Here is a 14299-nt window from a genome sequence, read left to right as displayed (position 1 = left end):
CTGTGCAATTCTACAGGATGATTGGCCATGGAAGTTTTGGGAGATGGTGGAGTGTTGGAGTGGTGTGGAAGGATGGGTGAGATGGAGATGGAGCTGGTGATGGCTCAGGAGCAGAGAAATCAGATGGAGGAAGAGTGTATGCAGTGGTTTGATGGTTGGAAGGATGGGTTCAATGAAAGTTGAAGTAAATGGAGCTATGTGAGAAATGAGAGAGCTGGAGGGTAAATGAGATGGACAGAGGCCAAGTAGGGCTTGAGGAGAGATCAAGAAGAAGAAGAAGGAAGTGGATTGATGAGGAGCAGCGTAAATGAAACAAATGACTTATGCATCAAAACGATAAATTCATTAACCTATGATAACTGTGCCATGAAACCTATGAGCAGCAATGGAAAACCAAGAAACAAAACTTATGCGTGGAAATAGAATGTATAAGTATGGTTCAATGTCAAAAATGCATGGATGGATCTTCAATGAAAACGTATATGTTGCAGCTTGCATGGAAATGAGAAGAACTGCTTTTCCTTTTGGTGGTTGGTTATGGACTGCACCCCAATCCCTAACAGAGATCGCAGTGAGCCTTAACAACCTTTTGCTGGAGCTCCAATAATTTATAACTATCCTCCTATCGAATCTAAGCAACTGAAACAAATTCACCATAAACTAATCCTAACTAAGCTCATGAAAAAGACTAAACTAACAAACTGTAAATTCGAATTGCATTTGAAAGAAAAAACTCAAAGTGCTGGAACGAAATGCAAACACATTACAACACTGAGGAGATCTATTGGTCTCAGGTTGGGCCCTAACCTGAGAGCTATAGCTCCCTTAGAAACTCAGAATGAGTTCAAAATCTGACTGCCTTTATTCATAAACGAAAGTCTGATGACATGCCAAAATTGGCTTACAAAACCGAGCTGTAGCTCGTACTTCCAAATTACAAGAATAATACCAAGGTTCAAAAAGCTTCTAACCAAGGCTACGGCCTCAGTATTTATGCAAAATGTTCATCCAACAGGTGTCCATGATTTTAGGAGCTCGGCTGTCCAACTGAAGTTTAAACTGCTGATCCTGTAGGACAGTCATAATTGTTGTTCCTGTAGAACAATTATAACTGCTGTTCCTGTAGAACAGCTGGCTGCTTCTAAGCTCGGTGGGGAGATGGATTGGAGCTCGGAGCTATGGTGGGAATCACGAGGAAGGTCCCCAAGACCGTGGACATCCTCTCCTAAAAACCAGCAGTGCCACCTCATTGTCTCCTTTCTCGTTGTCTTTTCTCCCTTTTAATGCCAAAAACCTGAAAGCATCATGCATTAGTCACGTAGATAGAATGTCTACCCTTCTTCCTACAAACAACACGAATAAACCAAGAAATGAATGCATAAGCAATAAAAAATGAATGGTTTGAGCAGAGCAAGTAGGCCAAATGAGCCCAAATTGTACCAAAAATTGGGGCTCATCATCACCCCCCAGCTAAACTATTTGCTCATCCTTGAGCAACTTAGTCCAAATCTTCATCCTTCATTGCTTTCACTGCTTCCCTTGTATCCCAAGGCTCTGTGGTGGTGTCTTCTCTGTGGATATGAAACCCTGCTTTCCTGTTCACCTCTTCCCATTGTTGACTATCATCCTCCTCTGTATTGCCTTCAGTCAGTCCTAGCAGTAGTGGTGGGCTGAGTTTAAGGCCAATCCAGCTGGCCTGGAGGCTTTGCATGGATTTCTTGTAAAGTTCAACCCTTGCCAAAGCTTCCCTCATCTGAATGGGGGTGTGGTACTCTCTGATTTTCAAGCTATGTGCCAGGGTATTCCATCTGCGTGCACATGCATGGGCAGCACTTTCTCCCAACAACCTTTCCATGTCTTCAAAGTGGGCTATGGCTTGGGCCTGTTGGTCCATAAATCTCAAGGAAGCTGTGGGATCTGTAGCCAACTGTTGGTGGGCTGAGATGAGTGCCACCGGATCCTCTACTTCTGGTCGAATGAACAGTGGTTCACTTACTTCTCGGTTCATGACCGATTTTGCTTCAGCTGCTCTCTGATCCTCATGGTTTAACCATGAGGCGAACGCCATCAATTGCATATCACCCAAGGAAACATTGGGATCCCAGGAGACTTCATTAGGCAAAGCCAAATTGTGGAGGTAAAACTCTGCTAATTTGGCTTTGTCCTCAGACGAACTAGTACTGCACAATTCAGAAAATTGTTGTGGGTTTTGGATATGTGAAATACCTCTTTGTGCCAAGGTGTTTATTTGGAACTGCAGCCATTGATCTTTTAAGAACAATCCATAGGATTTTGCAGGTGTTCTGCACTGAATTGCCTCCATGGCCAAACTGGCCATGCAGGCCAATTGTTCTTCCTTTTGTTGCAGCTGTTCTCTTAGGGCTTGCACTTCGATTTTTGTTTGCTGTTATGTTTCCTGTAGAAGTGTCATTGGCCCTTCAAGGCTGGTGGTCAGCTCCTTTTTGCCTTCTTTTTCATTTGTGATGTCCTTGGAGGATGTTCCTGCCCCTGCCTTTAGTTCCTGTAGCTGCAATCTCAGTTTCTGATTTTCTTCCTGTAGAAGCACACGTTGGCAATTAGCCACATGTTTAGCCATGGTGAATTCACTCCTGACCTCCCTGAGTTGATCTTGTAGAGGGCCTATGTCCGCCACACCCTTTGATTTGGCGATTTGCATCCATGTGTGGGAATGGACTCTTTCTTTCTCTAGTTCAAAAAATAGAGGTACAATAAATTTCTGCGGTATGATTTTGCCTGCCTCTAAAAATGTGTAGTATGAATTCAGATTAGGTGAAGGGCTAGGTTCTGGTATATGTTCTCTTTCTATCTCTTCAGGTGGTTCTACCTCACCCTCCCTTGGTGGTGATGAGAGTCCTTCTCCTTCCTTCTTTTCCGTTTCTTGTAGCCGAGCCAGAGTATCCTGTAGAACATTTTCAGCTTCCTGTAGCCGCGTTTGTTCAGTCAACAAGTCTAACCTTTCTTGCCACGTATTTTTCTTTGGACTCCCCTTCTCGTAGGTGACTGTGATCCTGGAGGGTGACTTTTCTTTGGGAGAAGCAAGTGTATCTTCGATGATAATCGGGCTGCTGGATTGGGCCTGTGGCTTGCCCGTCTTTATCCTAACACTTCTTCGAGCCTTAAAGTATAGAGGGGTCTCCCTCTTCCTCTTTCCTTTTAGCTTAGGTGGCGTGCTGAGGCCAGCTAATATAGCTGCTGCCTCCCGTGCTAGAATATCCACCTTTCTCTCCTTGGGTTTCACCCTTTCGGGGCTTCCTGTAGAAACCTGTTTCTGCAATTTCGGGCTTCCTGTAGAAGCCTCTGTCTCTGTTTTCGGGCTTCCTGTAGAAGCCTGTTTCTCAATGATTTTTGGGCTTCCTGTAGAAGCCTTGGTATTTGCTTTTGGGCTTCCTGTAGAAGCCTGTTTTTCAATTATTTTCGGGCTTCCTGTAGAAGCCTGTGTTTGTGTTTTCGGGCTTCCTGTAGAAGCATGTTTTTGCTTTCCTGTAGACACAGGTGTCTCCACCTCTGCTTGCTTGCCTGCTTGAGTTTTGCTTTTTACCTTGGTTGCAGGTGTTGTTGAGGTGCTTGGGCTGACGTGGGCCACCTCTGCTTTATCCATTCTGCTCTTCATCCTCTTTTCCCTTGCTGACAGGATAGGTGTGCCACCTTTTTCTTTGTCCTCCTTTCCCTCATGCTTCTTCCTCTGTTCTCCCTTCTGTATTGTTGTCGGGGTCTCTTGGCCTTCTTCTCTCTGTTCCTCGGCCACTGCTTCGTGTTCCTCACTGCTGGAGGAACCCGTTTCTTCGATCAACATTTTAATGTCCCCATCTTTTGTTAAATTCCGGAAGGATTCCCATGAGAGGGGGACCTTATATGAGTGCAATGCATCTTCCACAAGAAGCCTGATCAACCCATGGTGGGCTATCTGATCTGGTATACCCTCTTTCAGCTTTGTAGCACACTCCATTAGAGACTGCAGTAGGTAATAAGGGATGCTCAGTTTTTGTTCTACAGGAAGGTCAATTCGGTGCCTCAACTCAGTGAGCGGCCGAAAGTGATATGCATACACGATGCTGAAACGACCTTCACAAGTAATATATTTCATGATTTGCAAACTGACTTCGTTCCAAGGTGGCGACAGGCTCGTTCTTCGCACCCCGTTTTTGTCCTCCGAGAATTCTTCCTCAGGTGGAAAGAATTCTTTCTTTGCCTGCTGACTCAGCTTTCTCTCCTCTTTATCCCATGGCAGACCCATAGGAAGTTCTGTGATCCGACTGATATGTTCTGGGGTGAGTTTGAGATTTAGACCTCTGAAGTTCATTGTGGCCAGTGTCTGAGATTTAGGCTTCAGCCTGCAAGAATTCTTCGGCCACTTCATCATCGTAGCCCTGCAGCTTATCACAAAAAGGCATCCATTGTGCTCTGGTGAAGAGCTCTACCACTGCCAGGTTTCTCCTTAGTTTAGTTGAATCAGTGGGTTCCCGTCTTATAAACCCACCCGGCATGATGAACATGGTCGGTTTAATTAAAGGTGGCAAATGCAACAGAGATTTGGTCTATTAAGGCAGAGCATGCATATAATCCACAAAATTTCAACATAGTCTACCTAAAATGACATCCTGTAGAACGACAACATAGGTACAGCAAACAACAATTCCACCAATATCTTTATGACTCGACTGTGGACGATGGTCTTGCCACTTCTACTAACCAGTTGCATGAGAGTTCAGGGTTACCTCTTTAATTGGCCACCTTTTTCGTGAGGCACCCGCTTTCCTGTAGATGACTGTGTTCCTGTAGACTGCGTTCCTGTAGACTGCGTTCCTGTAGAACTGCGTTCCTGTAGAACTGCGTTCCTGTAGAAACAGTGCGCAATTCTCGGGGAGGACTGTAGTTGGCCCGCGCTTGAAGTGTGCTTTACCGGCGTTCTGGTAGCCAACAGCTCGGCGTATCAAAGTGCAGAGGAGATCAGAATAGCCACCCGAGTTTGAAGTGTTGGATGATAAATGCATGCGCATGATCTAGCCGATTAGATTTTGAATCGGCGCAATCCGTGGCGCGGGGGATGAGCTGTCCCCGCCGGACCATTGGGCAACATCATCCATCATCCGCCTGCGTGTTTACTTGCTGCCGCATCCATTCCCACAGATTTGCCGCCGCCTCTTCCTGTTAAACTCATGCTCTGATGAGAGTGTTCTCACGTGCGTGCCGTTCATTCTCCTTGTCGTGGCCGCCACCCAAACATCCAATTACACTTTAACTAGCCGACGTGGCCAGTCGACTAGCCATACGGCTGCTCAACCATTCAATTTTACGCTTTGCAAACAATTTCAAAGTAATATTCATGCGATTTGATGGAAGGAAGGGTTGAGACACTTACCTGCATGGCTGCACACGATTTTTCCAGTTCTTGGATGATGGTGAGGGGATCTACCTGCTGCATGCAACTTACACAGACCCGGAGGCTTGTGGTTACAGGCTGCCAACGATGGAGTGGATGTTTTGCTTGCATGCGCCCGCGTTTCGTTTCAGATGGCGGTACTTGTGAATGGTATCCACTCGAGCAGGTTGAACTGTAACAGGATTCCCGCGAGGGGTCTCGTAACAGTCCTTTCTCCTTGGGTGCATGTTGTACGATGGAGGTTCTAGCGTTTCAATCACGTTCCCAGAGCTCTTGATGCCTACGGTATGAGATCCCAACATTTGTTTGACTTTGAAAATGGCTTTTCCCGCGAGAACTCATCGATCTTCTTTGTTGGTGCAGGGACTTGGTCGCATGACGACAAGGATGGTGGAGCAAGGTGACAGCAATGTGCAAGGATGCTAACAGAGGCTTGCATGCATCCAAACCAATCCATAGTCGCGAAATCTCTTTTTAAGATGAATTCTGGCCGTCCAAAACTCCTACAGGAAGTTTCCTGTAGAACACAGAGCTTCCTGTAGAAAGTTTGGCCTTCCTGTAGAAAGTCTGCACTTTCCTGTAGAAAATCCGCGCCTTCCTGTAGAAAGACTGCGCCTTCCTGTAGAAAGACAACATCTTCCTGTAGAAAGACAGCATCTTCCTGTAGAAGATTCAAACCATGATAAAATTGCACATACCTTGAAAAAAACATGGGTACTCTTGGAGGAGGTGCTTGTGAGCATGATAAGGACCCTTGGCTTTGAGTTGAAGGGCTTCCTCTTCTCCATAGAGCATCTGCAACCTGCATGCAATTTTTACCATATTTTGCTTATTGTGTTTTCTTTTTTCTTTTTTTTTTTCTTTTTTTTTGAAAGATAACAGGGGTGCCTCAAAGAGGTTTTCACCCGTGCCATCTGCCCTGAGCGCCTCAGAGAAGTTTTCACTCAAGGATATTTTTCAACCTTTTCTCTTTTTTTTTTTTTTGAAAGACAATAGGGGCGCCTCAATGAGGTTTTCACCCCTACTACCTGCCTTGGGCGCCTCAGAGAGGTTTTCACCCAAGGATCTTTATTTACTTTTTTTTTTCTTTTTTTTTTCTTTTTTTTTCTCTTTTTTCATTTTTTTTTTCAGGGTATGCCAAAAGCAGAGGCAGAACCCTTCTCTATGACCACTACAGATTTCTCCATAGTTTTGATGAACTCTTGTCTTGAGAGAGGTCTCCTGTAGATCTTCAAACGATGCCCATTGACAAGCATGGGAATGGCTTCCTCATCAATGGTTCGAATGGGGACAGATCCATTGTCATGGCATTTCTCCACTGCATATGGTCCTAGCCATCTGGTTCTCAGCTTCCCCTTGAAATCTTTGTATCTTGAGTCATACAACAAAGCCCAATCTCCCGGCTCAAATTGCTTGTCATGGAGATGTTGGTCATGCCACACCTTTCTCTGAAGTTGAACCACTTCTGAGTGAAGGAGGGCCTGCATTCGGTGCTCATCCAGGCCATTCAGCTGCAACAGCCTTTCTTGTTGTGCATGGCTGAGATCTAGATCCAGCTGAGCTGCCATCCTCAAAGTGTTGTATTCAAACTCAATGGACAGCAAAGCTCTCTTCCCATAGACCAGCTCATACGGTGTGAAGCCAATGGTGGTCTTCCAAGTGGTGTTGTAAGCCCATGTGGCTTCAACCAGGCGATCTGCCCAGTCCTTTCTGCTGCTGCTCACCACTTTAGTCAAGATCCCTTCTAATGCTCTATTGGTGACTTCCACCTGCCCATTTGCTTGAGGGTGATAAGGGGTGGAAGTCCTATGCTTGATCTTGTGATGAGCTAGGAGATCTTCAACCAGGTTGGAGGTGAACTGGCTCCCTTGATCGATGACCAACTCTCTTGGATAGCCAAACTTATAGAAGATGTTCTCTCTTAGGAACTCGGCCACCTTTTCTTCTGTTGCTGCTTTGATTGCTTTGGTCTCTACCCACTTTGTCAAATAGTCAGTACACACAATGATGTAAGTCCTTTGCCTCGAAGAGGAGTTGATTGGGCCCACAAAGTCCATGCCCCACTTCTCAAATGGCTCAAGAGTCACTTGAGGTTGGAGAGGCATCTCATCCCTTTGGGTCAGTTTCCCCATTCTTTGGCATTGCTCACACTGACTGACATATCTTCTGACATCTTGATGAAGTGTGGGCCAATAGTAGCCTGCCTGCAGGATCTTGAAGGCAGTTCTCTTTGCTGCAAAATGTCCTCCACAAGGCCCATCATGACAAGTGAGGAGGATATCAAAGACTTCCTCCTCCCTTACACAACGCCTTAAGATCTGATCGGGGCCAAGCTTGAACAGATTGCCCCCGATCCAAGTGAATGAGGCACTTTTTCTGATGATTCTGCTCTTCTCTCTGGAAGATAGGTGTGGAGGGAACTGTGCTGAAACAAGGTAGTTTGCTATATCAGCAAACCATGGAGAGAGTACTGAAATAGCAAACAGATGTTCATCAGGCATCTGGTCGTCCACTGTTCCATCTTCATCTGCAGACAAATCCAATCTAGATAAAAAGTCAGCAACAACATTTTCTCTACCTGGTTTGTCAACAATGGTCAAATCAAACTGCTGCAATAAAAGTAACCATCTAATAATACGAACATTCACATCTGGTTTATTCATTAAATATCTAATAGCAGCATGGTCAGTATGTACAAAGGTCTGCTAACCAGTAATATAATGTTGGAACTTGTTCAATGCATGGACCACAGCCAAGAATTCTTTCTCGGTTACAGTGTAATTCAACTCAGCTTTGGACAAGTTTTTGCTAACGAAGTAAATGGCATATGGAAGTTTTTGCTCAACTTGTCCTAAAGTTGCACCTATGGCTTTGTTCGAGGCATCAGTGTGGATGTGGAAAGGTAGGGGCCAGTTTGGACCTCTCAGGATTGGGGCTGACACCAACTTGTCCTTCAATTCATTTAAAGCCTTCTGACAATCGTCAGTCCAATTAAACTCCACATCTTTTGCCAACAGGCCAAACAATGGCGAGGCGAGCTTGCTGAAATCTTTAATGAATCTCCAGTAGTATCCTGCTAATCCCAAGAAACTCCGGACATCCCTGACCTTTTGAGGAGGTGGAACCCTCTTGATGAGAGCGATTTTGTTAGGATCCACCTCCAATCCTTGGCAAGAAATGGTATGGCCTAGCACGGTCCCTTCAGTCATTAGGAATTCACATTTTTCAGGACTAAGGGACAAGTTCACCTCGGTGCATTTGGTTAGGACTTTTCCCAGGTTGGACAATGCTTCCTGGAAGTTGGCCCCATAAGGAGTAAAGTCATCCATATAGATTTCTACTGCATCATGGACCAGCTCCGAGAAGATGCTCAAGACAGCTCTCTGAAAGGTAGCAGGAGAATTGCATAGCCCAAAAGGAAGGACTCGATAGGCAAAGGTACCCCAAGGACAAGTGAAGGTGGTCTTATCTTGGTCTTCCGGGCTGATTTGGATTTGGTTGTACCCGCTAAACCCATCCAGGAAAGAGAAGAACTTCTTTCCTGCCAGTCCATCCAACACCTGATCTATGAAAGGTAGAGGGAAATGGTCCTTCTTGGTAGCTTTGTTCAGTTCTCGGTAGTCCACACAGATTCTCCATTTCCCATTTTTCTTGGGAACGAACACTAGAGGGGACACCCATTCACTATCTGAGATGGGGTAAATGAATCCGGCATCCAACAGTTTTTGCAATTCTTCCTTGACAATGTCCTTAAGGGCTGGATTCATTCTCCTCTGAGGTTGCCTAACTGGTTTACAATCCTTTTTGATGTATATATGATGGGTACAGACCGAAGGATGGACTCCTTTCATTTCCTTATAGCTCCAAGTGAAAGCATCAAGGTGGTTGGCCAACAGACTACACAGCTCCTTTTCCTGGGAAGGAGATAGGGAGGAGCTGATCTTCAATGCTTTCTCAGGGCCGAACTCCACATTCTTGACTCTGGGAGTAACAGGGTTGGTTGTACAAAGATCCACTAAGGTGCTAGCTTGGGCATCCTCCACCAACTTCTCTAAGGGTAGTGCACTGGAAGGTGGATTCTGGATCAAGGTCTCGATCAAGTCATCCTCGGTTGGGGGGTCTCTTCTAGTGGTATCTAAGGTGCACAGAGGTGCTGAGTACACCTCGTCTTCCTCTCCTTCTTCCAACCAGAGTGGTAAGTCATGCTCTAAGGAGGGTTGGGCAGGAGGGTATAGGACTAGCTGCTTGGACATGGGACCATTTTTGATGGTCATGTTTCCTGCACGACAACTTATGTAAGCATCTGCAGTAGCTAACCAAGGCCTTCCCAAAATGAGAGGATATCCAGTAAGCTTGGCCTTTGGTTGCAGAACCAGGAAGTCTGCAGGGTATTCCCAAGAGTCAATAGAGACCAAGACATCCTCCACAATCCCTTCAGGAGTCACGATGGAGCGATCAGCTAATTGCAGTACTATCGAGGTCTTCCTCAAGGAACCTTGAAGATTAAGCTTAAGCATGGTATCCCTGGTCATCACATTAATGGCAGCCCCCAGATCAATCAAGGTGTGAGGTATAATAGTGCCATTGATGTGAACATCTACTACAGGACTTCCAGGATCTAGGTACTTTGGGCAGATGACTTGTCCCAACATAAGGTCAGAAAGTTGTCCTATGACATTGATAGTTGAGGCATCTTTCTTCCGTCTGCCTGGGTGTTTGAAACACTTCTCCTTAACCAGCTTGTTGTATATCGGCACATCCTTGATGGCTTGGAGAAGAGGAATTTTTACACACAACTGCTTGAGCTCACCCAGAAGCTCATCCTCCTCTGGGTTGGGTTGTGTGGTGGCTGTTAGTCTCTCAGGAAAGGGTGGAATAACCTTTGGTTCACTTTCCTGTTTATCTTCCTCATCCTCTGGGGGAGGAGGTTGGTGATCTGGTAGAGTCTTTCCAGATCGAAGATTGATCTCCTGGATCTCCACAACATAGGTAGGGCATGAGGTTTCCCCAGTGTATACCTGCTGGGCCTGTCTATTGTTGGGGTTCGGGTTCGGTTGAGCAGGCATTTGAGGCTGCCTTGGAGGAGCAGGAGGTAATGGCTAAGATTGAACTGGTGGTGGAGGCAAGATGGCAGGAGGAGTGTTGTATTGGGGCCTCCACCCCGACTGAGGTGCATTCCATTGAGGCTGCTGCTGGGTATGTGAGTGATATGAATGAGAAGTAGGTGGAGAGGGGTACTGAGGTGGATAAGACCATGGAGGAGGCATGGACCATGAAGGATGAGCAGGGGGACCCCAGGAAGGCATAGGAGTCGATTGGTTGGGGCTGTAGTAAGCTTGAGATGCCCCTTGCATCCCCTGCTGATAAGGTATGGGTCCATGTGGCCTCCTTTGGTTCATATAACAGAGTGATTCAGTGGCTCCTTTGGCTCTCTGGTATGCAGCTTTGATTCTGGGTAAGGAAGGGCACTGATCTGTAGGATGGTATTCTTCACAGATGAAACACACTTCTAGGGAGTGCATTGGACATTCGTTCCTAGGATGCTTTCTAGTGCACCTGGGACAAAAGATGACCAAAGCCCTCTTGGCTTCCTCTTGCTTCTTTTGGATCCGCAAGGTATCCAGTCGCATGGCAAGAAACTACCTCATATCACTCTTGAAATCTTTGATCTGATTTTCAAATTCATCTTTGGACAAGATGTTGCTCCCAACATCTCTACTTGTAGCCATCTGCTCCAGAGGAATGTTTTCTTCTTCTTCTCCCCTAGAGGTTCTTTAAATATGTCTTGATGTCCACCTAGGGGTTCTTCAATCACAGCCATCGAAGAAGAGAGAAGGCTGTGTGAAGCAGTGGGGGTGTTTTGCAATCATTTTTCTAACTTATCTCTACTCCTACAAGGCATGAAATGAAATCTTTTTGCTTGATTTTTGCTTTTTTCTACTTCTACTTGCAAAACTGAAATAAATTGAACTGCAACTAACTATCTCGCTAAAATGAACATGCGGAATTGAAATGAAAGCAGGAAAAGACTAATCTATTTTGCTCAAAGGAAATTGCAAGAATGAAAATGCTAGTCTACGCTTGCAGAATTGAAACACTAATCTACGCTTGCAGAAATGAAATGGCAGAACGGAAATGCTAATCTATGAAAGCAGGAAATGCTAATCTATGAAAGCAGGAAATGCTAATCTATGAATGCAGGAAATGTCTATGCTACTTTTGCAGAATGGAAATGAAATAAACTACTTAGCAGAAGATGGTAGTGGAAAATAGAAGAAAAACGACAATCACCAATACTCTGACGCTTCCCCGGCAACGACGCCAAAAAGATGGTGGGCTCCAGTATTGTAGCAACAATGCTACAACTCCTGGAGCTTCCTATCTCTAATTTTATCAACCCGGTAGTTCGTACAAACTTGGAAGCGACGGTGCTGTATGCACAAGTACTAGCTCTTGTCGTAGCTGTCACTTGGTCAGCTGGCACAAGTCCGCTAGGGCTCAAGCCTACTTCTATAGGCTCACAGAAGAAGCTTTATGAATGATGGACGAAAGCTAACTCAAAGGAGACTAGTCTAATTGCAGAAAGTAACTGAAAACCAATAAAGCATGAAAACCCTAGTAAACCCTAATTTAACTAGCTAGACCCTAACTATGCAAAACTGTGAATGAAACAACTACCAATAATGCCATTACTTGCAGTGAACTGAAATACATGCATCTAAGCTACTTGCAACTGAAAAGGCATGTTTTTGTATTTTTTCATTAAGTGGTTGGAGTTATTGTGATGATGCTTTTGATTAGGGTTTGGTTGTGCAGGAGCGGTTGGAATGGAAGGAAAGCATGGGCAAGGTCAGGATGGCTAAGGGAGGTCCCAGAGGGTCTCCAACATCAGTCCACAGAAGCCTACCACGTTTGGATGCTCAGCAACCGAGTTTGCAGGTTTCTACTGGAAGTCTGCAGGGGATCCTACAGGAAACTCAGGGGTTTCTACAGGAAGTCTATGCAATTCTACAGGATGATTGGCCGTGGAAGTTTTGGGAGATGGTGGAGTGTTGGAGTGGTGTGGAAGGATGGGTGAGATGGAGATGGAGCTGGTGATGGCTCAGGAGCAGAGAAATCAGATGGAGGAAGAGTGTATGCAGTGGTTTGATGGTTGGAAGGATGGGTTCAACGAAAGTTGAAGTAAATGGAGCTATGTGAGAAATGAGAGAGCTGGAGGGTAAATGAGCTGGACAGAGGCCGAGTAGGGCTTGAGGAGAGATCAAGAAGAAGAAGAAGGAAGTGGATTGATGAGGAGCAGCGTAAATGAAACAAATGACTTATTCATCAAAACGAGAAATTCATTAACCTATGATAACTGTGCCATGAAACCTATGAGCAGCAATGGAAAACCAAGAAACGAAACTTATGCGTGGAAATGGAATGTAGAAGTATAGTTCAATGTCAAAAATGCATGGATGGATCTTCAATGAAAACGTCTATGTTGCATCTTGCATGGAAATGAGAAGAACTGCTTTTCTTTTTGGTGGTTGGTTATGGACTGCACCCCAATCCCTAACAGAGATGGCAGTGAGCCTTAACAACCTTTTGCTGGAGCTCCAATAATTTATAACTATCCTCCTATTGAATCTAAGCAACTGAAACAAATTCACCATAAACTAATCCTAACTAAGCTCATGAAAAAGACTAAACTAACAAACTGTAAATTCGAATTGCATGTGAAAGCAAAAACTCAAAGTGCTGGAACGAAATGCAAACACATTACAACACTGAGGAGATCTATTGGTCTCAGGTTGGGCCCTAACTTGAGAGCTATAGCTCCCTTAGAAACTCAGAATGAGTTCAAAATCTGACTGCCTTTATTCATAAACGAAAGTCTGATGACATGCCAAAATTGGCATACAAAACCGAGCTGTAGCTCGTACTTCCAAATTACAAGAATAATACCAAGGTTCAAAAAGCTTCTAACCAAGGCTACGGCCTCAGTATTTATGCAAAATGTTCATCCAACAGGTGTCCTTGATTTTAGGAGCTCGGCTGTCCAACTGAAGTTTAAACTGCTGATCCTGTAGGACAGTCATAATTGCTGTTCCTGTAGAACAGTTATAACTGCTGTTCCTGTAGAACAACTGGCTGCTTCTAAGCTCGGTGGGGAGATGGATTGGAGCTCGGAGCTATGGTGGGAATCACGAGGAAGGTCCCCAAGACCATGGACATCCTCTCCTAAAAACCAGCAGTGCCACCTCATTGTCTCCTTGTCTCCTTTCTCGTTGTCTTTTCTCCCTTTTAATGCCAAAAACCTGAAAGCATCATGCATTAGTCACGTAGATAGAATGTCTACCCTTCTTCCTACAAACAACACGAATAAACCAAGAAATGAATGCATAAGCAATAAAAAATGAATGGTTTGAGCAGAGCAAGTAGGCCAAATGAGCCCAAATTGTACCAAAAATTGGGGCTCATCAGAAGCCATCAAATTTCTTTACAAATTCAAGACATTGTGCTTTTTGCAATAATTCTTTTGCTTGTGGATACCCCTCCAAAAATTTCTAGCATGTCAGCTCCGTTCTAACTATCACACCCATGGCCGAGAAGCTTTATTTCAATTTTTTTTTTTTTGACAGGGTAGGATGGCTTGGTAGGGCTTTTAGAGCGGAGAGGCCAAGAGTGTGAGTGATGGAACAACGAGAGTGTAGGTAATGAGGGTATAATGGAATAAGGCATAATCTAATCATTAATATCATCCATGCTTATGTTTTGGGCAACCGATTCAATGGATCGGGATATGAGTGATGATGAATGTAAGTGAATGGCAGATTATGCAAGATTTGACATGACACAACCAAACCTTTGCAATAATGATTTTGATTTTTCGATAGTACTATGTTTTACAATTCA

This window comes from Pinus tabuliformis, chromosome J (genome assembly GCF_031772625.1).
Source record: "Pinus tabuliformis cultivar Carrire ecotype Pingquan chromosome J, CPIR1, whole genome shotgun sequence".
Taxonomy (NCBI): domain Eukaryota; kingdom Viridiplantae; phylum Streptophyta; class Pinopsida; order Pinales; family Pinaceae; genus Pinus; species Pinus tabuliformis.
The sequence above is the reverse complement of the archived record's forward strand: the minus strand, read 5'-3'. Positions refer to the sequence as shown.